Below are 25051 nucleotides of genomic sequence, written 5' to 3'. Positions count from 1 at the left end.
TGATGGCTGGATTGATACTAGTGAAAAACATGTTTCATTCCAGTTCTTGCAAGGCACATTTGTATTGATATTTCTCAAATATTTTGGTTAGAGATTTTGATCTCAACCCAAAGTGTTACTTTTCCGAAATTAATTAAGATAAACAGATTTTGTTTTGTAGGTAGTTTTAGCTTTTGTGCATTTTTTTTTTCCCTGAGTGCTATTAAAAATAAATGTAAAATTCAAGTTTGAAAGCCTTGATTCAAATTATTTTCTTTATCAGCATTTTGTCTTGTTGTCCAGTAAAATACCTGAACATCCTTAAAAGAAGATTCATGTCATTGGAAAGCAAAATAACTTAATATATTAAGACTTTTAAAATATAACTCTAATAAAATAACTTGAATAAATGTAATGAAAGGTTTATGATTAAACCATTTTGTTAATACTTCTTGAATCTAATGGAATATATTCCATTACGAATGCCATCCATAAAAATACACACACAACTTTTAATTTTATTTCCTTAAAGGTCCCATATTGTCAAAACTGAAATTTTCTGGCTTTTTTTTCACGAAAACAGAGGTCTAGGGGCTATGCAACTACCATACAAGTTTCAAAACAGTCAATCCACAGACAAATGCACACAGCCTGCATAAAGTAGCTGTGCCTTTTCACGAGCCGTTGTGACTTCCGTAAAAATGTGACGTCACAACTACTCAGTCACCACCCCGAGCACTGCCCACCGTCCCTCCCTCCTTTTGCCCAACCCCAGACAACATCGTGTCCATGCCATTGCTGAGCAACAACAACATGGAAAAATATAGAGAAAACGCTATTCAGTCGATGGATGTCAGGAAACTACATCATTGCACAGGCTTCCGAAAAACATTAATATAAGAGACCAGTGGCTAATGTTTATTTATTTGGAAATACCACAGCAATTTAGTTTGACTCTTAACCGTCTGTTCTGCACATTTCACAAGTGACTGCCTCGCCAATCAGGCACAGTTCAATGCCAGCTTTTCAAAGAAGCTACTCATCAAAGATGCTGCAGTCCCTACATGGTTGGGTCCGACCTCAAATTTGCAACCCGAAAAATTACATTATGCTTTTACATTATGGAACCAGCATAATCTGAAATTATAGTTTGCAAATGGATATGCAACACTAACGTGTTGCTAAGTTGATGCTGACGTGTTGTTTTGTACAGTCTATGGTTGCCACAAGCTTTGATAGAATATCTGTTGGAAACAAGACAAAATACGTTGTTTGTTTTCCTAAGTTACAGACACCGGCCCTGTTGGTGTCGGTTGTTTTTGAGTTAAAGGCGGTGAGATTGAGTTCACTCAGTCTCTGTGTCTTTTGTTTTGCTAACAGAAACGAACGTTTAGTGTACTTTCTATGGGTAACGTTATTTCAAAAGTCTGAGTTTGTTTACAGGCAGTTTAAATTAGCGTTAACGTTAAATCTGCGTGCATCATTGATGTAATGTTAATTATAATACTCTTACAATAACGCCGAAAGTAAAAACAAAATAAAAAACATTAATTACCATTCTGAAACATCCTTTTGTAAGCGTGTTTGAGGAGGTGGTTGGTTGTCTCCTGTTGTTTTCCTCTGATTCGGGGTCTGAGTCCGGCTCCAACATAAGGCCAGATAACATTTCCCTCAGCAATGTCCATCATTACTGGTGTTTTATTTACCTCACTTTTGAGCATCACCAAACCACATCAGGCTACAGTATACATGACCCTAGTTACCTGTGGTTGGCCCGGCCATGCGTCACTCAGAAAACAACAGGCCAATCAGAAGAGATGCTCATTAATATTAATTAGACAGGCCAAAATTGACCTGTTCTTAGCAGAGCTCCTGAGAAAGGAGCTGTAAAAATATATTGAGATGGTTTTTGGTACTTATATGCAAATATATATTCTTAAGGACATCAAAACCTAAAATTAAACTCCAGAAAGGTGTACAATGTGGGACCTTTAAAGGCATAATATGTAAGATTGTTGCATTAAATTATACAAAAAACAACTAGCACAGATATATTTTGTTAAATTGAGTACTTGCGTTTAGAGCCCGACCGATATGGATTTTTGGGCGCCGATACCGATAAAAAAAAGCCAGATACCGATATATCGGCCGATATTATTTATGTGTATATTATAATACAGTAGCAATATTATTTATGTGTATTATATTACAGTAAGTTTGGACACACTTTACAATTGGTGTGTACAAACTTTTGATGGGTACTAGAGCCCGACTGATAAAGGATTTTGAAGGCTGATACCGGTACAAATATTTGTTGGTTTTAAAATCCGATATTCGATATATCGGACGATATTTTTTATTTTTTTTTCAGAAACGTGCAACAAAACATTAACAAATTTCCCTAACATTAGTTTATTTGTAGTTATTTATGAGTTTTAACTAAAATAATATGATAATGCATTTTAAAAAGAAACTTGTTTCTTGTATTGTCACAACAGAACAGAGGAACATCAAAATATATTAAAGTTCTGATAAATAAAATGTATAAAAATACAAACTTAAGATTTTTTTTAAGACTAAACGTTTAGTCCTTTGAACAAAAACAACAATTTCACATTCAAATTGACAACAAATTCAAATTGTCATAATTTACTCTCTCAAGTTGTTTTTTTCTTCTGTTGAAAATAAGTTATTTGGATGAATGTGGGTAACCAAACAGTTGATGTACCCCAGTGACTTCCATAGTATATTTTTCTCCTTTGGAAGTCAATGGGGACCAGCTACTGTTTGGTTACCCACATTCTTCAAACTATTAATATTAGAAAAATATTAGAAGGAAATTAATACAGTTGGAACAACATTAGAGTGCCTGTAAATAATGAGATCATTTTTATTATTGGGTGAACTATCCCTTTAAGGACAAGCGGCAACTGTTTACAATTGCTACTGTCTGTTTAAGAGCTGAGCATGACACGTCTAATGTACACGCATTTGACAAGCGGACAACCGACATTGTTTATGTAAATATTGTGTGTATTTAACAGTATTAGCACAATAATACTCGAAAGATAACTTAGTCCAGTATCCAGGCGCTGGTACTAGAAAGGCTTTTAGTGCATGTGAGCTTCACATGTACGCGCTGAGAAACGCACACGTTAGAACAGCGCATCAGTATTTAAAATTAAATGTTTAACCGACAAAGCATTAAAGCACATGCACATTATGAACTTTTGTGAACTGCAGTGTTAACATTTTATGTGAATATAGCTTACGTCGCGTTGTTCCGCTTCACTCTCGGCTTATTTAACCGCAGCAAAACTGGACATGAGTCACGAATTTTGTCATCCTTATTTGAGTTAAGAGAACTGATAGGGATGTTCTTTTAATTGTTATTCAAGCAATGTATGTCTCGTGAGTCGTTACCAACTCACCATGAACACAATTCACCGCTGATCTCACTCGCGGTTCTCTCTGCCCGACTCGGGCTGGATCAGCAGGTTGCTGAATGTGTGGCGCGTTATACACGAGTGTTGCCAACAGGGACGGTGTAGAGTGCCCTCTGGTGGACAAACTATACAACGGCAACACTCATAACATGGTTGAAGGGTGTTTCGTCCGTTTTTATTTTATTTTTGAAATATTAATTTATCGGCCGTTATAAATGCCGATACCGATAGTTTTGAAAATGCCTAATATCGGCCGATAATATCGGCCTGCCGATATATCGGTCGGGCTCTACTTGCGTTTTCCCAATTGTTACCAACAATGTTTTAATTCCAGAGAAATTCGCAATTTTAACCAGTGTAATGGCCCGTGTCATTACATCGCCTTTCAGTGGGGTACACACAGAGCGGAGCGAACACACAAAGTGACGTTATAGCATAACTTTTAACACACTCAAATGTATATTAGTATGATTGTTTTGACCAAGTAAAACAGCATTACGTTACCTCACAATTTGAATTAAAGCTACAATCTACACCAGAGGTCACATTTTCAAAACAACAACAAAGACGAAGTTCGATGATGCTATGAAGGAGAGTGGAACTATAGGAGTAGGGATGCGCCGATCCGATACTCAGTATCGGTATCGGCTCCGATGCTGCCATTTTTGCCGGATCGGATATCAGTCAGACGAGGCCGATCCAAATCCGATATTGTGCGTATACTATTCAGTGTTATTGTTAAGCCCCACAAAACGCACACAAACATTATAAAGCACCATAAGTTTTCGTGCACAATATTATAAGTGTTCTGAAGCCATTATATAGTATAATGTGAGATGGAAAGTAATATTTAAGTCGTTAAATTCAAGATCACGTAAACGTTTCAGATTGCTTTCCGTCGGCTGTGCAGTTGAAGTCGACAACTCCCATGATTCCACGCTCATCCAGCTACGCCGTTGTTATTGTTTTAAATAAGCGACCTCTAGTGGGGAAACTTACATACTGTTCCTTTGAAATTTGTTACTGTTAAACAGTTATTTTAATCAATTTGCAACCTATATAATATATTTTAAATCTTTAAAAAGGTTTATATGTTTAAAAAAAAGTTTCTTTTTTTAAAAAAATTCTGCTTCCTGCTTTGGTACAGATCCACAAACTGTAATTTCAAATACTGAATTGTTGCGTGATTGACTAGATCTGTTGAACCACACTGCTCTTAGAAATTCTGAGTGGTCTGAAACACGTTTCATTTAATAGTTCCCAAGTGTAATTCCAAGAAGCAATGTCTGTCTACCTCGCTGTAATGCACTTTATATTTGTTCAGTGTTTGTTTACAAGCCTATCTTTTGTCTGCAAGCCTGCAAAGAGTGTGGCGGGAATCAGTCTTCTGCTCATTCTCTCTCACCCCATGTGTTTGAAGTCTCAAAGCTCCACCATCTTAGCCTTCAGCCCTCTCTTTCTGTCTTCATCTTGGATAATAAACAGACACCTACTGAGAACTATAAAGCCTCTCCCATTTTATTCTTCTCTTGCTCAAATTAGGTAGCAGTACGTATATTTTCTGGCTTTGTGAGCGTCCCTGTTGGTGCACTTGTTAAATTTAATAACCTCAGTTCTATTTCTCTTTATCCCTGTCAGGTTGGTGTGGAGTTTTGTAACAAAAGGATTCCTCTGTGCACTGGAATAAATCAGCCAAAAATGAGGAACTGTTGAGCGTGAGTATGATTTCATGTGTTCCCCAAATATTGTGTTGTATTATGAGCTTTGTGGAAATCGGCCTGGTTTGCTAATGCTGTTTGTTCGGTATCATTCAGATTAACCTAATTCTTGACCTGATTGTAATATGCATAATAATAATTTAATTAGATGGACATTGTTTAATATGCGACTCTCTGTTGGTTGGTGTGCGATTGAGGACAACATGTAAGGACACAAAGTTGTCTGTGAGAAGTCACAGACAGATGGTGTAGTACACACACCTACGTTCATTTTCACTCATGTCTTTTCAAGGAAAACACAGTCTGTTTAATAGATTAAGACAGGAGGATTAGGCTTTTACCTGTTTTTTGGTGGATATTCTGTTGCTTTTAAATGTACACAGTTTTAAATGCATAAAATATTTCAAAACATCCTTAAAACTAAATCAATTTACTTGAGAAGCAGAACTGCATAAAATATTGAGTTGACTTGAAAATCGATCTTTAAATAATGAGGTAAGAAAATAAACAATTCAAGCATAAATCTAATACAATTTAGATTAAAATGTTTAAAATAAAGGCTATTCTCTGAAATCAGATTAATCTTGGGGTCAATGACATTTAACTTTTTCCACGCCATTGACAAAATACACAGCGCTTCCCCACCTTTGACAGATTTTTTTTTTTAGCAATCTGTATTTCCACTGTTATACAGTAGAGCCCGCTATTATGCATCTGCTGAAATAGAACAGCATCTCTGGATCCAAAGATTAGTGAAGAAGCAGCAGAAACAAATGATAGAAGCATTGCTTCTGCACATGTCATCAAATATTAAACGGCATATAGATCAAAACTGCCAAACATTACAGAATGAAATGTCGACCCAGGAAGAGGTATATGGCTATGCAAACTTTGTGGGTGATGGACTCAATCTGTTTTATCCATCCTTCTGAGTCTGATCCAGTTGTAGCCTTTCACAAAAACACGATTTTCTCAGTTCTTTCTTTTTATATATTGTATGTTCATACAAAAAATATTCTAGGGCCCATGAAAGTTTTGTGAAAATTATCAAAAATGCTGGTGGTGGCTGGCAACTTAAAAAAAAAACCTGGCAATGGCAGGGAAAGAGTTGTTTACTATAAAGAACAAGAAAAATCTTTCAAGTTGCTTTTTACATGGTTGTGAAAATACCATTGAATGCCATTTTCAAGAAATAATGACAAGTTTCAGTTGAAATCATCATCAAATTTTAATAAAAGCAATAACATTCTTACACAGTGAGTACATGCGAGTGTACCCATCTCAAGCATTATTTTAAAAGATGATTTAAGTATATTTTTAAGGTAAAAAGTGTTATTTTTTGGTAACTCAAATAGCACATTAAAAGAAAATATAATAAACAGTGAAAGAGTTTTAAAATATTTTTATGTTCTTAATCAATGACACTAAAAAATTTTTTTATATTTTGAATTTTGAATTTTCCTTAATTATCATATCATTTTTGACTCTATACCGGCCCAAAATATCAACATCTATTTTAATACAGAAATAAAAACTTGTTTGCCATAAAAGAGATAATATTTAAGTTAGTGTATGCAGTATGCACATTATGAATTTGATTTGTATGTGTATTTATTTATTTGTAGTGTAGTGTAGTACAGTAGTGATCCTAATGCCATTGACCCTTTCACTGTTTTGCTTCCTTTAAATTACTTGAGATGTTTATATATTTTTACTGGAAAACAAGACAAAAATACATATTATGAAACTATAGACACTCCAGATGTTCACGAATAGCTTTAGGCTAGCTGCTAAACAGAGTGTTTTCAGTCACATAGCAGGTGCCGTTATGATGAGTATGGAGGAACCATGCGCCATCCTTAGGTTTCTCCTGTGAATCAGCAGGGTGCTTGGATTAACTGTCCAGCGCAGGACTATGATCTGATACTGCAGCTCCAGCGCTCCACACACAGTGTGCAGGTTCACTGGATGAGAGTCACGGCTGTTAAGTTATCTGGGAGTAGTCCTCTGTAGAGGACTGATCTGACATGCACTGATAAGAGCTTCTGGAGTGCTGCAGCTCGGCTGCTTTCATTAGGACACAACTGTTTGGTACACAGGAACACCATTTAAATTGAGGCAGTGACACAGCTTATTTAATCACACTCATATGCTGCTCGAATATTCAATCTACAGCTGCCATAATGCAAGCAAAACAATAATTTCACTTCATATTAGGACTGCAGTGTCTGAAAGATGTGATTTGATTTGAAACACTTATTTAGTTTTCAATTTATCTCTTCTAGTGTTTTTGAAGTCCATGGGAAATATATCTTAAAATATGGAAGAGCATATTTACATTTACATTTATGCATTTGGCAGACACTTTTAACCAAAGCGACTTGCATTGCATTTCAAGGTACAGATTTACATTGTTATCAGTTCTTACTAGTAGCATATGAATCATTCTTTCATATTCATATTCAGTCATTCAAATAGCATATGAATCATTCTTTCAGAATTTGTATTTTCAGTACAGTTGTAACAGCATGTACCCTGTGCTGCAAAAAGGACATTGGAAACGAGAGTTGTTAAACTTACAACCATCTATAGTCTAGATTAACCATATATTTTAATAATAGTATAATCCCACACAGCTTTGATGCGTAATAGCGGGAGCACTTTGAAATATAACCACGGCATCTCAAAGGACACATCATTCAGTCCATGACCATGTCTGAGTAAATTGATTTTAAGAGCAGTACTTGATGACTAGTCTAGAATGACGTCCATTGACTGCGAGGTGACAACCATGAACCGAGAAAGATGACGCCATTTGGCTTTTCTTTTTGCCTTTTTATTTAATTAATGATTTTAATTTTACTAGCTGTGTTCTTGATCCTTTCCTTTAGGTCACGACATTATGAGTCAAACATCTGGTTTATACAGCTAGAAGCAAGGGTGTAGGCTAAGAATATTCTGAAACGTGGGTGGGGCATATTGTTAACCTTTTCATCTTGAATCAAGAATATTAATTATGTGAAGGAATGTATGCCTAGTAGTCCTATCTGTTCCCGAAAAAGATATCCTGATAACTATAGTAGGATTTAACTGATAAGACTTCCACTTGGTCTTAATCCATATACGTAAAACTCATTTCACTTATACAGAAACAAATTTTACACCCAAGTAAAATTAACCTCTTCAAATGTTTTTTTTTTTAGATAGTGCTTAAAATTGTAGGCTAATGGTTGTTTTGTTTTTCTTCTGGTCACAATAAGGGCTGGATTTTGTTATTTAGTGCTGTAAAGATTAAAGTCACCATGTACAGATCAGTCCTTCTGTAGTGTGACGTACATCCAAGTGAAACAGTGATTATCAAAAAATCGGTTCCTTCTATCCATCGGTTTTTAACTGGATTTGAAAGAACAGATGGGATTAAGCAGACTAAATGACTGGAGATTTCTGGAATAAGTCACTAGGATGTTGTTTCACCAGAGAGTTGACATTTTAATTAAAATGACATGGTCTAGAAAAATGTAATGTATTCATAGATGAATCATTCACAATAAGATAAAACATGCATTTAGAAAATAGATGGGAGTAAAAATCTGTGAAGGAATAATTAAATGTAACATCATGTAAACATTTACATTTGATAAAAATCACTGAAAAGTATTGAAAATATTCAAATCAGGAATGTCAGAATCAGAATGTGGAGTTTGTGCATAGAAATGTCTGTTAAAAAACAAGACATGTTGAAGGGTGTTCACTAACCCATCAAAGATTTGAACTGGATTGGCGTTTATCTTTAGCATGCAGTGTGAAGTATTTAAACGGACAGTATGGCATTTTTCGCCACTAGAGGTCGCTAACCTATTTACAATAACAAAGGCGTAGATTGATGACGCAACATTTGCTAAGAATTATGGATCTTGTCTTCAACGTCAAGCCGACCGATCTAATAATGTTTATGGATGACTGAATACATCGATGTTTTTATCATGACTGTGATATGAAGCAGTTCGGGATTGCTAAGGGACAGCTATCAGCTCCAAACGCGACGCGAGTGATGCGGATACCACACGCAGACTTACTACTCACAGGTCAGTTTATTAGACAAATTAAACTTGTGAGGTAACGCAGCGCTGTTTCACTTGGTCTAACATTACACTATCACACTAAACTGCATTTGAATGTGTTGAAATGTATGTGTTAGTCTGTCTGTATGAGACTAGCAGTAAGCTAGTTCAACATTGTGTGAACTAGCTTACTGCTAGTTCAACAAATGCTTGCTTTGAGACTTCCCACGTGATTTGATCAGCCGTTGCAATACCTGCAAGCACACACACACACACACACACACACATTATTACTGTTGAAGACAGAGACAATAACATCATTCAACTAACAGATCCTGTTATACTTCTTTAAAATCTAGGACAATATGGCGTTGCGGACGGGCAGCAAGGCAGGTGCTGCAGGTGTCTGCACAGCTAAAGTCAAATACAAGTACAAGACTTATTTTAACAAGAACGTTTTTTGTTATAAAACTAGCCCCATACCCGGTGCCAGATTAAGGAAATGTTTTGGCGACGTGGCGTACAGAGGCTGTTTGTTCACCTACGCATTTGCTCTCTTGTTGATCTCGTTGCGTTGCTGCTGGTCTTGCCAAACTGACGGTACCCGGCGGCAGGTTGATTGTCTTACGTTCACTCAATGGAGTCATCAAGCAGTATATTCTAAAGTACTGAACAACGGAGAGGCCAATATACCAACTCCAGCTCGGGCGCGTTCAACATTGAGATCTTACCGTCCATATCACAGGCTGATCGGCTACATGATGATTACGCTTCTACTGGCAGGTGATGTCCATTCTAATCCGGGACCAGTTTGCGAAGGAAAGTCGCTGTTGTCGGATATACCGGAGTTTGCAAACGTTGCTGAACTACATCAAGAAAGCAACAATCTACCTGTAAGTTCAAACGTATCCCTGCAAAACGCAATATTTAATCCGAGTGACTGTACACATAAAGAACTTTTTAATAGAATGGCGGTTAAAAGGAAGTTTGAACTCTTTCAACCAGTAAATCAGACTAAAGCCTTGTGGGACAAACGACTCAAACCTAAAGGATTGCTTGGTGGACATTTGAATTTCAGAAGCATTGTGTCAAAAACTGAGCAACTTGAAGGTTTGCTGATAGACTCTAATTTAGATTTTCTTTTTATCTCAGAGTCATGGTTAACTGAATCATCACCAAGGACTGTTTTTGCTATACCTGGGTACCAAATTTTTAGGAAAGACAGAAAATTAGGGAGAGGAGGTGGAGTTCTTTTGTATGTTCGAAATCACTTTAAATGTGTAGAAGTGCATCCTAATTCCTCACAAGAACTTGAAAGCATTACTGTCTCTATTGTATTGTCCCCTCATATGTCTTTTATTGTTACAGGTATATACCGACCCCCAAATTCTAATAATATTTTTTATGACAAACTAAAATCCTTATTAAAGGAAATTGGTACTAAGACTGAACTAATTGTATTAGGTGATTTTAACATAAACTGGGCTGAGAAAGCAAGCAGGAAAAAACTTAAAAGTATATCAGATCAGTTTAATCTTGCTCAAATGATTCAAGGCCCAACTAGGATTACTCAATCATCACAAACACAAATAGATCTTATTTTTAGTAATAAGCCTGAGAGAATTACAAAATATTTTAATTTGATAACTGGTATGTCAGATCATAATCTGACCTTAATTGTTAGAAAATTGACAAAACAAAGATTCTTTTATAGACATGAGGGTAAAAGTTATTTTAATGTTATACCTAAAACCTTAGTCGGTCCATTTGAGGATAAATTAAAGCACTTGGACTGGAATGATGTTCTTCAGTCTGATGATATAGAAAAGGCATCTAATATTATGATGACCAGAGTTAGTGAGACTAAAAATGAGTTTTGCAAAAAAATCTTACATCCACGTAAAAAATATAATCTGCCATGGTTAAATGAGAATCTTTGGAAGTTAATGAAGCAAAGAGATTTAGCATTGAAGGCAACTCTTAAATCCGGACTACCACATGATAGGAGAAAATTCCAAGAATTACGAAATAAAGTAGTAAAAGATCTAAGGCAGGCTAAAGCTGATTACTTTATTAAATTAATCAATGACTCTAAGGGAAATAGTAAATTGATTTGGGAAAATATTAATAGCATTACAAAGAAGGAGCGTAAATCTGTTCAAAATTGGGTAATAAACGAACAATCAAAAGTGATAGAAGATAAAGGAGATATAGCTACAATCTTTAATTCATTCTTTGTAGACTCAGTACAGTGTCTAGCCAGAAATTTTGGTCTAAGACCAAGAGTACTTACATCAGCTAATAATGATTTCCCTGTTTTCACAATCAAAAATGTCTCAGAATATACAGTAATGAAAACACTTGATTGTTTGAAAGGGACCAAGTCTAAGGATGTTTTTGATTTTGATGCAAAATTCTTGAAAAATTATAACTTAATACTATCTAAGCCTTTAACTCATTTGATAAATTTGTCAATAACAAAATCCTATTTTCCTTCATCATGGAAGGCTGCAGTAGTGACTCCAATTTTAAAAACAGGTGATAGAACTCTTATATCAAATTATAGACCCATTAGTATACTTCCAATAGTTTCTAAAATTACAGAAAAGGTTGTTTATGATCAGCTAGTCTCTCATTTAAATGAAGGTGAATTTACCTTGCACCAGATGCAGTTTGGCTTCCGAAAGCATCACTCGACAGAAACAGCAAATTGTTTTTTTGTGGAAAGAATCAAAAGTCTACTTGATAAAGGCGGTGTCGTTGGAGCTGTGTTTTTAGATTTTAAGAAGGCATTTGATACCGTTAATCACAACGTTTTATTATCGAAACTTTCTAAATTTAATTTATCTGTTAATACCATGACCTGGATGGAATCCTATTTGAATAACAGAAAACAATGTACAAGAGTGGGTGATAAGTGTTCCTCGTTTGCAAACTGTATTCCAGGGGTCCCTCAAGGGTCTATTTTAGGACCTCTTTTATTTTGTATATATATAAATGACCTCCCTCAAACATGTCCAGATGTTAACATCCAAATGTATGCTGATGACACTGTGATTTTTACCCATGCAAGATCTAAAGAACACGCTGCAGCCAAACTGACAGCTTCGATGAGTAAGGTGTCGGATTGGCTGGCAAATTCATGTTTGACCCTAAATCTAAGTAAAATAGTTTGCATGTATTTTAGAGCCAGGATTAATAATTCAGTTAATCCTGATATTTTAATTAACGGTGAAGTCATTACATCTGTGACACATGTTAAATATTTAGGCATCATAATTGACACAAATTTGACCTTCAAAAAACAAGTTAGTAAGGTCATCAAGACTGTTAAATTTAATCTAAACAATTTTAAGAGTATTAGACATAATTTGTCACTGTCTGCTGCAAAACTTTTTGTACACACAATGATCTTTCCCCATTTGTCTTACTGTATAACAACCTGGTCAAAGGCAGGAGCGACTACGCTCAAGCCTATGTATTCACTTTATAAACAAATTTTAAAAGTATTAGACAAAAAACCTAAGGATTATCATCATTGTAATATTCTGAAAAAATATAATCTTCTGAATTTTGATAATTTCTTATTTTATTCGGATGTATGTCTAATGTTTAAAGTTATTCATGATCTTGCACCCCCTCCTCTTAGAGGATGCATAGTTTTATCTGGCAGTGGCAGTGGCAGTGCCAGTAGAACTAGAGCATCAACTAGGGGTGATTTGGTACCGCATTTTAGAAAGACAACCTTTGGTCAATCCGTCTTCTCTGTCAAAGTAGTGGAGAAGTGGAATTCAATACCCACAAATATTAGAAACTCAGGAAGTTTTGCAGTATTTAAAGCCAGCCTCAAAATTTGGCTAAAATCAGCACAAGAGTGTCACCACTAATGATTGCATTGTATTTTCTGTATTTGGTGTATACATCAAATCGTTCTTATCAATTTTGAATAATATGTATTTTTGTAAATTTATGTAGTATATTTGTTGTTTAGTGGTTGTTTTGAGTCTTTTGTTTTGTCTACCTGCCCAGGGACAACAGATGCAAATTAGCTGTTAGCTAACTCTGGTGCAATTGTCTGAATTGTGCGCTGTCCCTGCCAAATAAACAAAAAACAAAAAAAAATTAGAATAACATACAGATCAGATTCTGACATTTTATCATTGCTGAACTATAAATCATTGATTAGTTTTATGTAAATGTGCTCACCTGTTTAATAAAGTACATGTAGGAGCGGTCGAAGTCTCGGACGTGGAGCTCTCGTTTATATATTGTCTATGGGAGCTCTCGGCATCTTGAAAACACCACGCTGATATTGATTCTCGTTTTAGTTCTCCTTTTTTATCCAAAGTCTGCTTGCCATTGTCTATAATGTTTGAACGAAACAACAACAGCGTGCAAATATACATTGCGAACTACAAAGTTGTCCGTGTCAGTCGCTTTGGTTACTATCAGACGGCTCTGGTTCATAGCTCTGGTTGCTATGGCAGCACGAGCGGAAACCAGGGACAACGCGGATATGACGCCATTGGCGGCGACAAAACGGAAATAAAGAAAGGGACGTTTCTCGAATTAAATTACAAATTTCTCCTGGTTTGAAAGTTGTTAGAAACAGTCGGGATAATGTAAGTACACAACAAAAAAAATATATATAACATAGATATAGTGATTTTTGCTATTTTTAAAGCAAAAAAGTTACATATTGTGCCTTTAACTCAGTTCCTTGATCATTCCAATACAATTTCAGCTAGTGAAGAACAAATTTATATTTACTTGCGTTATGTGTTATGCACGTTATTTTTTGTTATTATACAATTTATTTTATTCCATGAAAATGAAAATCCTGTTGTAAATAATAGTGAAAAATCACTTTTTAAAACTGTTGTTCCATTATTACCCCTTAGCAGATTTTGGCTTATTATTTCATGCTGACCTTAAAAAAGAAATGGCAAAAGTTAAGAAAACAACGTGATCAGAAATGATTAATAATTATTTTTCCCATTTTCCAATATGGCCATTTCTCTAGTGTAAGATGTTTCTTATGGATTTGGTAGAGATGATAAACTGACATAAATGATGATGATAAGGGTCTCCATGAATAAAGCATCCATGAGTTGGGTGACAGAGCTGCCTAAGGTTGCCGGGCACTTTCTTAAAAATAGGCCATGTTTAGTAGCATGTGTGCTGTTGCCCGGCTTTTGTGAGCGAGAGTGAAACAAGCCTTTTTTGGCACCAGCAAACATGTCACAGCAGAAGGTGAAACACGTGGTGGGAGATGCACTTTCTCAGAATGGTGGCTCTGAGTTGCCCGTGGCGAGAGCTCTGCTCATTAAATTTTTAGTTTAATATCTCCATATTTCCCTTTTTTTTCCCTGTACTGCTCCCCATATAAAATTGCTTTATCTGATGATCGCATAAGCTGAAAAGGGAAAAGAAGTTCAGGAATTTGTTTGCCAGTTTTTGTTATTGACAACCTGAATCACAAAGGAAGGATAATGAAAGTGAGACACATTTGTGACCCTCACTTTTAAAACGGCAGCAAAGCACTTAGCGGAATATGATGCTCACACTGAGAAGTACCCGAAAACAGATGATGCATGATAGTCTGATCACATTGACAGATGATAAATCATTATTGATTCCAACTCCTGATGAAGAAAACCACTGCAACCTCAAATATAGAAATAACATTATCATTGCAGTTCATATTTCATAAGCACATGTGTCTCATGCAAATGCACTAGAAGGCGATGAGCATAATCTAAAGTCTGACATTATGTATTTTTAGTGCGTGTAACTCCAGGATATGCTGTTGATACACTGAATGGTTATTATAGATATTGTCATGCTTACATTTCACTTCAGGCAGTAGTTATTCAACATGCTCTCAGCACAGAATAACAAAAAAAACCTTGTGAGCTGCCTCCAGGTAGGCAAATTAATTGTTATCCTAAGATACATCGCTTTGGCCTTTTTCAAAGGCAGCAATTCCAGAATGCATTGTGTTGAGCCATGAAAGATGGTGAATGTAAGAGAAAATACTGAGAATAGTGATTTAAAATAATTAAAAACTGTGAGTTTAGGTCAGTACGTTTTTTTTTTTTATGTTTACAAAAAAAAAATTCTGCAAGGATAATGTACTATTATCTTTGTTTGAACAAAATGCAGCCTTGGTGAGCCCTGAACTTTTGAACAGTAGTGTATTAAAGGGATAGTCCACCCAAAAATGAAAATTCTGAACTTAAAAGAAGATATGTTGGTAGCCAAACAGATTTGGTTCCCATTGACATCCATTGTATGGACAATATAATGAAAGTCAATGGGAACCAAAACTGTTGGGGGGGAACTTACTTGAAAGTATTGAATTATTCCTCTGAAATTGCTTGTATTGAAATCAGTTGTCAATGAAATCTTTCTTGTGCTTTGCATGAGGAGCACTACATGTACTGTATGACGCACAGAGTTGCTGCCTAAATAGTGTGTTCCAAATCAGTCACATATGAAGTTCTATTTCAGTTTGGATTCTGTCATAGACAGCAGCTGTCTATGTAGGCAGTAGGTAGCGAGGCAGCTTACTGTGTTTTGTAACAGACCTGATGAATTCCCTTCCTGCCGTACGCATCATAACAGATTTTTTTTTGCTTTAGGATGATTCACTCTCATTGTTATTTGTAATTGCGTGTGTGTTCACTTTGTATTAAACATCTTTGATACTCTCTTATTAAGTATATCTTAGTATATCTTAGCATCCCATTTAAGATACTGTTCAGAAATATCCCCTTAATGAAATATGTTTGAGCTCTCAACAAAACCCCCAATGAGAATCGGTTTCGCAGCAGAGGCATCCTTTCCCCACCATTACCTCTGACCTACAAACACGTGTGTGAGTCAAGCTAGTACTTACTAGCATCACTGATTCAACGCTCGCATGTTTTCAGAAACTTTATTTGCCAAGCATGCTCAAACAGATTTTTGACATGTATCAGCTACAGAGAAAACCTCTAGATAAGACCAGATAAACATAAAACAACATTTACAGAGACGCAGAGATGAGATAAAGGCATGGGGGTTGTTGTTTTGCACATGAATGAAAGTGACTAAAAAGTTTGTGTTTCCACACATATATTAAAGGATAATTCCGGTATTTAGCACTTTGAGTCTCTTTTCTGGTTTGTTTTGGATGAACTAGAGTGGTGGATACAGAAATTTTGGCGATGGGTCCTGTCTCGACTTTTTGACTTGTTTAGAATCGACTTTGACCGCTTGGCTACAGGCATGCACAAACATGTCCTTAAAACAACCCTTAACGTTCATTTTCAAAACTGTGCAACTCACCAAGTGGTTAGTGGTGTTCGTTGATGATTTAAAAACAAATATATTGGCACAATGTATGATTTCAATCCGTGTTATTTGCTATAGTGGAACTATTTTTTCAGATACCTCACAACCGCGTATAAACTTCCGCTCGATATTTGAGTCTGAAGCGCAGTAATATCACCGAGCAATGAGTCCTCCAAGAGAAATCAATGGGATTTTACAAAATGCCAAATAAAACACGACAGAAACTGTATTTCGCTACGCTACTTGTTTTGGAACATCAACGAACATCACTAACCACTCGGTGAGTTGCACAGTTTTGAAAACGAACGTTAAGGGTTGTTTTAAGGACATGTTTGTGCATAGAGACAGAGCGCAATGCGTCATAATCTGAAGACCACGCCCACCAAGGGGGAAAACAATCCAACCGTCTCCATTGACTTTACATTGCGAGAGGCTGCCTCCTTGTCATTTCTTGCTTCTAACAAAAGACAGAATAATGCCTAAAAGCTGCTATGTGACAAGGTGTACAGCAAACAAGCTAGGAAACCCAGAAATAAGTTTTCATAAGCTGTCGACCCCAAAAAACGAGCGTTTGAGGACATAAAAGTGGATACAGGCTGGAACGAATGGGTAAATTGTGGGATCCTGACACTCAATATGCACTAAAAATACACAACGTGTGCAGTAAGTTAAACATTTGGTCACTGGAGAGTCAAATTTCCAAATGTCAGTTTTATATATTATATTATTGTAAGATAAACTATCCTGTGTTGCCGATTACGGTCTCCTCCAGCGGGCGGACGTTAGTTCTCAGAATAATGAGACACGTGACGCTCTGTCTCAACTGCCTGTATCCACTTTTATGTCCTAAACACTTGTTTTTGGGGGTCGAGAGCTAATAAAAACTTATTTCTGGGTTTTTTAGCTTGTTTGCTGTACACCTTGTCACACAGCAGCTTTTAGGCATTATTCTGTCTTTTGTTAGAAGCAAGAAATGACAAGGAGGCAGCCTCTCGCAATGCAAAGTCAATGGGGACGGTTGGATTGTTTTCCAATTTTTCCCAATTTATTTGTCAATTTGTCAGGTAGCTGGTTAATGTGATTACATCCACCTTGTTTTAACGTAAGAGGAGGCGCGGACATTTTTAATTTCCATTGTCAGCCTCTTTCAGTTATTTTTGCTGTACAAAAACAGCCCACTATTGATGTTGCACACTGGTATTTCTCACTATATTATTTTTGATTTATTATCGTAATCATAAACACACTGGTTTGTAGCATAAATAGTTTACTGTTCACTTTGAATCACTTTGTCATTCTTTTACAGTGGCTAATGAAACCGAAGTCTCACACATTTACATGAAATAGCTTTCTTCTGCATTGAAAATATAAATAATTACGAAGTAACCAATTATTCCCACCTTAAAAAGGTTATGGAAAACTTTACAGCTGGAATAATAAAAAGAGTTGTGCTGAATTATTCATGTAAGTGCTTTAACAAAATATGAGCTTCACATTTCTTGTGAGATTCACATGTCCAGAACACTGGCCTAGTGTAAAATAAAATACTGTGAAAACATAATGAGGTTATTCCCTCTTTTTTCTATCATTCAGAAGAACCTTCAGTTCAGTCTCCACACAAAATAAAGAGCTCTTCCAAGTGATGACGACTAGAATTCCTAGTTCAGAGGTTTCTAACAGACCTCATTGGCATCAGATTTGAAAGCACTGCTGAAAAACACATTCAAGCGGCAAATTTGAAGTTACAAAACAAATTAAAACAGCAGTTCCTCCTCAACGAGAAGAGAGCGGAGTCTTGATGTAAGTGTGAAAGTACAAATTGAAGAGAGTGTTTCACAACACTGTTACTTGTGGATTAAACGGAGGGTGACATCTTAGCACCCTGTGGAGGAAAGTGCTCCAAACATGGGCTGGTAGGGTTCTGAGCTGGCACAGAGCAGGCCACCCTGTATACTGTATATTGGGGGCACTGGCCAGGGTGCTGAAGTCGAAGCTTTAGTGAATGTGGGAACTGTCCATGGTAGCATTGACTGTCAGAAATGCAACATAACTTTGTGAACCTGTGTCTCTTTACATGATACATTTGTGTAATATGGTTGTTTTCATAGAGGTAGAAGTTGCTGCACAAACTCAAGACTTGTTTCTTCTTTTAAATTAAAACAAGAATTTCATGTACATCTCATTCCATCAGCTCCAATGCTAGATTTCCCACAGGACTTCATGGACTTACAGTCTGTTTATGCAAATTGCATGAACTTTTATGCTCCCCCAAGTCATCCAACTCAAGGCATTGAAAATTAACAGATGACATTTGCATCAGGAAAATGTGAAGAGTGTGCCCGTTTGGTATTTGTTTGCTTGTTTCTCCCCCCCCCCCCACCCCCCCACCCCTTTCTTTGTGTGCATGTGTGTGTATGTGAGAGATAGAGAAGCACATTAATGAAACCGTCATGCCCTGAAGAAAACATTTCATGGGCAATGCAAGTGGCCCATACCAGATGCATGTGCTTCAGAAATGCTGGCAAGTCATTTTCTCAGTTGAAGACACTCCTTCATCATATAACCTGTGGGAGTTGCCATCAGTATGTACTGTCCTTGAACTCTAAAGGCCTGTTCACACAAATGACGATAGCTATAAAGATAACTATAACGGTGTCCACACCAGCGGACAATATCATTCTGTTTATTTTAAGCATGTGCTTGTCTGTCACTTCAAATGCACATGCTCATTATAGCAGGATTAATTCTGATTGGCTGTCAATGTTTTTATCTTTCATGAGCTGGATAAAATCGTTCTGAAAGTGATTCCAGCGATATTGTTTATCTGTGCCGTTATCGTTATATCTGTGGCGTAGACTCAGCTATTCTTTGATACTGAGAACGATTTTTAGAACTATATCTTTATTGTTATATTTATAGTTCTTGTCCTTGGTGTGAATGGGCCTCAAGACTCTGATTATTTGCAACAAGGATAGGATAATGTGGGGCTCATGCTCCAGGGCCTATATTATACTTTACTTTACTTTACTTTACTTTACTTTACTTTACTTTACTTTACTTTACTTTACTTTACTTTACTTTACTTTACTTTCATAAAAAAAATTCAGGACAGGATCACCAACCAGGCATGTTAAACACTTTTTGTTTTGTTTTTTTTTTTTGTTTTTTTTTTTGTTTTGTTTTGTTTTGTTTTTCTTTTTTTTCTTTTGTTTTCTTTTGTTTTGTTTTTTGTTTTGTTTTCTTTTCTTTTGTTTTCTTTTGTTTTGTTTCATTTTTTAAGACGTAGATCCTAGATAAAGCTTTGATGGTAAATTTTCTATTGGATAAAAGTTCATTAAAGATGTTTAAATTACAACAGTCACTCACCTCAGATACCCTGCATCTGAAAACATCAGAGGATGACAAACACTTGCATTAGTTTTTGAGACAATCACTTCCGTAGAGCTCTTGAATATCTTTAATTTAATTCGACCTCATCTTTTATGTCAGGTAAAAGTAAAAACAGTGAAAGTTTAAATATCTTGAAATGTAAATCAAGCATTATAAAGTGGTGACTAATAATGCGAATCAATTTCTTCACTTGCTTTTGGCGCTTGGTGAATGTTGATTTTGGACCATTCACTTGTGGTTGTGTTTATCGAGGGCATCATGTGGCATCATGGGTGGGTTGGGTGACATTTGTGCTCCAGAGGCCGATTATCCTTTGATCCAGCCCTGTTTGCCATGATTGACAAAAATGTGAAGAGTAATGATCTTACAGTGATCTATGGGGACACGGACACCTGACTGTCAGTGAGAGGCACCACCTGACTGAGACTGATGTTACACCTGTAGTCTGTCAGGAGGAGACTGTCATCCTGACATCTTGTGCTCTTGCAAATCTGTTTAACAACATGGATTGTAGCGTCTATTTCACAAGCCTAGACTCGAATAACTGAATCAGTCTGGTTTACTAGATCATCAGTGTCTACATTGGCTTGTAAAACCTAATGGAGCACCACAATGCACATATTACTCATAGTTGTGAATCAGTTGACCATGTTTTGCATTTAAAGGAAAATGTGGGGTCAATACAAGTTAAGCTTAATCCACAGCATTTGTGAAATAATTTTCATTAACTCAACAAATTTAAAACAAACATTTAAGTAAATGGGGACAATCCATTTTTAAAGGATTTAAAAGCAGAAATGTTAAGCTTATAATGTTATCAAATTACTATACAGTAAAAACAGTAACAAATATTTCAAATAAACTGATTTGCTGCTCAAAAAAATATTTCTTACAATTAAAAATGTTAAAAGTGGTTGTGCTGCTTGATATTTGTGGACTTTTTTTTCAGGATTCTTTGAATATAGAAAGTTTGAAAAACAGCATTTATTTGAAATTAAAGTTTTTGTAACATTATAAATATCTAACCTTCACTTTTGATCAACATTGCATCCAAAAGAACAGCGTTTCTTTAAAATAAAATAAAATAATAACCTTTACTGACACTTTTTATCAATTTAATGTGTCCTTGGTGAATAAAATAATTTGTTTCTTTGAAAAAAAAAAATTACTGACCCCACACTTTTGAACAGCAGTGTTTTCGCACTCAAACCATGTTGCCATGCATATTGTTTATATCTTTCTTGTGGCTATACTATTGAGAGTATTTTAACATCTAACAGAGGTCCTATTCACTTCCATTGTAAGTTTATCAGTGTAACCCAGATTTTTGCTTCTTTGAATAAAAAACAAGGACAAGTGAACTTAATGTTTGTGGTAATCAAACATTATCCCACAAACACTTCTGATTAAGCTTAACTTTTACTGACGTGTCCTGATGAGCTGAAGCCGTCAGAAGCAAAAACACTTCCAAACTGCCCACCTCTCCCCATCCTGGGGCCAAGCAGCCCTGCATCCTCAAAGCACTGCCTGAACACCAGCTGAAAGGAGCATTGCAACATAGCGGTGAGGAGTGGATAAAGAAACACTCTCTCATTGCATCCTCTTTGCTTGCATGGTTCTCTCTCTTTTCCATGTCTCTTCTTTCTCGCTTTCTCTGAAAGAGAGCTCTTTCTCTGTCGCTCTTTTTCTCTCTCTCAAGCCCACGCCTGGTGCAGACTCGGTTGAATCATGGGATTGAGTGGGTGGGAATGTGCTTCTTTTCTCCCAAAGACACGGAGACACACATACACACTTGCGCACACAAACTCACACTCTGACGTATCCCAGGCGGACTGGAGGATGCAGCCTGCGGCTCAGCTTTCTGACATTTCTCCTCCCTTATCTCTTCTTTTCCCCTGCATTTCCTCGTTTTCATGTGCTGATGCATAATGGATTTCTGCATTCTGCCTGATGTGTGACATAATGAGCCAGTGCTTGCTAACCTTTTGATTCCATTAAAATTGTTACAGATGCTTTTCCTCCCCCCACTCTGTGATTTCTCGTCTACAGCAGATTTATGTATAAACAACATTACTCAACATATGTATCATCAGTCCGGCCACCATATGAAGTTATGAAGAATCTTGATTCTGATTAGCCAATTGTGGTATTCTGTGTTCAGAAATTTGTGTATAATGACACTAAACTGTCGATTTTCCCGTTGTCCCTGGCAACGGATTTTCTGTGCTGTGCTAGTTTCACTCCACGTTCTCTTTCTTCCAACATACTAACATTGGAGCTACCATACCTAACATCTTGGAGATGTTGCTGAAGTTCTTCTGTATTTAGTTTGTCTCAGTTTTTTTGTTTCTTCATATATTCACACAGACAGACTCGATGATGGTGAGATCAGATCTCTTTGTGGATAATACTGTTTTTTGTCGGTTTTGACTCCTTGTGCATACAAAAATCTCACTGGATTATTACAGTTGATGGCAAAAGGAATGTTTGGGAATGTAAACTGATACATACAACTGGTGAAAATACTAATGTGCGTAAGAATTTTGCACAGTACTGTATGAATTATGAAATGTGAAAAATACAAACAAAATACTCAAGCAAAAATATTGCAACATTTTAAAGGTGCAGTAGGGTGCAAACATCTGAGAACACTAGTGAAATTGCTTCTATTTAGCTTTTTTATTGTATCATTTATTCTAATTATAATTTATGTTATTAACATAATTTGAGTGAAACCTTTAATAGAAAAATTTCAGAATGTCGTCTTTGTATTTGGTACACTACATAAGATATTTTATATTTTTATATTTATATAATATTTTATTTTGTTATTTTAAAATAACATTTTTGCATTTTGATCCTAAAATGTTATTATTATTTACAGGTGTAAATTTGACTTTAAAGGTGCATTAAGCAACTTTTCATGTTAAAAATACCTGTTTTTCTAACCCATACATGCTTAAACAATTGCCTGATGGGCTGAATGAGCCCTTCTATGATCTCTGCGATTGCCTCTATAATCCTGTACAGTAAAATAAATAAGAGGGATTCGGGACGGAATCGACTGGGCGTGACGTCATGCGCGTTCACGCTCACCTGGCTATGTCTGGCAGGTTTGTGTATTCGCCGCCATTATCCGCATCAGCGAAGACAACTCAAGCGACTTTGGTAAAAGTAGAAGATGGATTCAAAGAGACCGGCTTCTAGTTCATCCCAAACCCCAACGCAAACTCCACGTAACCGCGTGCACAACTCTGGTTGCAGTTTCGCGTGTCGCCAGAAGGGGGCATGTTCTGCAAGAACTCAGAGACTTGCACAATGCACCTTTAAGTTCCAGATGTTCAGTGTGCTCTCAAATTTGTGTACCCTTTAGTACATTTTAGATAAACTACAATTTGTAATATATCTATGGCAAAAATACGCTATTGAGATCTGTTTACATTTAGTGATGGAAAACTTTACATGAACTTTCTTTTTCTTGAAATTTGTGATTTCTGTTTGTGAGCATCTTTGAACACCTGTGTTTCTGTTGACACGTCTTTTTTCACTCGATAAAACTCAAACTGGAGTTTTCAGTTGATTGACTGCTGAAATTGATTAGCTAGAGAGAGGGTCTTTGTGCTCTGTAGTTCCCAGGCTGTAATCATGGCTTGATTGAAAGCAAAAATGGAGTAGAGACGCGTATGCTGGGCCTAAAGAGAATGTTTAAACCCTGTGGGACTAGCAGCTAATCAGTGGAGGATAAGTGTTGAGAGATAACATCTGCACTAACTTTAAACAACTCCCATGTGGACCTCACTTCAATTTTGTCAGATAAAAGAGCTTATAGTTAATACAATAAAACACAACCAGGCATTTCCCTTTGCTAAAGTTATCTTAATGCTTGTTTTATTGATATACACTTTTCATTTGACTTGTAATATCAATTCAGAGAACAAAAGTGTATCCAATATATGTATATGTATGTGTGTGATTATGGAAAAAGTGCTCCTGTATGGGTTTTTGTCTTATATTTATATCATATGATAGTTTAGCAATATCACACGAGCAAGAGTTCAGTTTTTTTCCCCAGTATCTGCACGATCGAAAATGTGGTTTTGATTTTATACTACAGTTCAATAAATAAGAAATTAATAATGTTACATTTTACACACATTATTGTCAATATTTTCTGTTTTTGCTTAAAGCAACACCAAGTAGCTTTTGCTCTCGGGGTCCCCCTACAGTTGGGAAACAGTATTGGTCGTAAAATCTGTCATGGTTACGCCAGGGGATACACGTGCATTTGTTGACAAGCCGATATCCCCGAACTCTGCAGAAGGAGTTCTCACGTCTTGGGCAGACTGCCTGCGTTACGTGTGAAATGTCTTCATCCCAGGTACAGTGGCATATATTTCAGCATGTCATATGAATATAATTTCATGGGTTTTATTTTTTTCAAACGCCAAAAGATCGTGTAGCTCACGTTTACAAGCCAGCGTCATTGTAGTAGCCTATTGGCCACTGTTTTACAGAATGCTAACTCAATTCAATGTTTGTGTAGTAGGTAATAGCCATATATCGTCAATATTATCAAGCTACCATAGATGAATCTGCAAAGTTGAAAAATCGATTTGCATTATAGCCTGAGGCAAGACACTTTCACCAGAAAAATAAACAAACAAACATGACTATCAGCCTGCAGTCATTAGGCTACTTAGCCTAAAAGATAATTTTGTCCGTCTAATCATGTATTATTTACTTGCAAGAATGTAGCTCCTACCAAACTTGTACACGCCGTTTAGACATAGGCTTACTTCTGACTTTTTTTTTTTTGTCTGTTGCTGCTTTGGCCATGACAAAAACATACGCACGAAGGCCGGAAAACAAACCCTGGTTGGCCTCTCACGTCCAAATTTGAGGAAGTGGTGGGGGAAGTGACGTATGCCGTAAAGCAGTCGAATTTTGTAGTTCTTTTTGTGCTCGGGTTACTACCCGAACCCCGAAGTTACGTAGTGCCAGTAAGAGCGATACAGACCCCGTCAGGCTATGGTAGACGTGTCATTCAACCTATTTTCAACCTAAGTCGATGTACCATCACAAGGGTCTTGGAAATATATTATGAAGGTTGAAAAGCTAC

General features: G+C 36.4%; 1 protein-coding gene across 1 annotated transcript in view; it reads left to right on the top strand.

Annotated features, from left to right (window-relative positions):
- Positions 1-5097: 5097 nt before the first annotated feature.
- Positions 5098-25051, top strand: part of dlgap1a (discs, large homolog-associated protein 1a) — an 81969-nt gene continuing 62015 nt past the window's right edge. The window contains exon 1 of the mRNA XM_081373579.1: positions 5098-5140. The gene's annotated coding sequence lies outside the window, so the exon portion shown is untranslated. The remainder of the gene's footprint in view (positions 5141-25051) is intronic.

The sequence above is a fragment of the Scardinius erythrophthalmus genome (assembly GCF_964197995.2).
Source record: "Scardinius erythrophthalmus genome assembly, chromosome: 9".
Classification (NCBI taxonomy): domain Eukaryota; kingdom Metazoa; phylum Chordata; class Actinopteri; order Cypriniformes; family Leuciscidae; genus Scardinius; species Scardinius erythrophthalmus.
The sequence above is the reverse complement of the archived record's forward strand: the minus strand, read 5'-3'. Positions and strand labels throughout refer to the sequence as shown.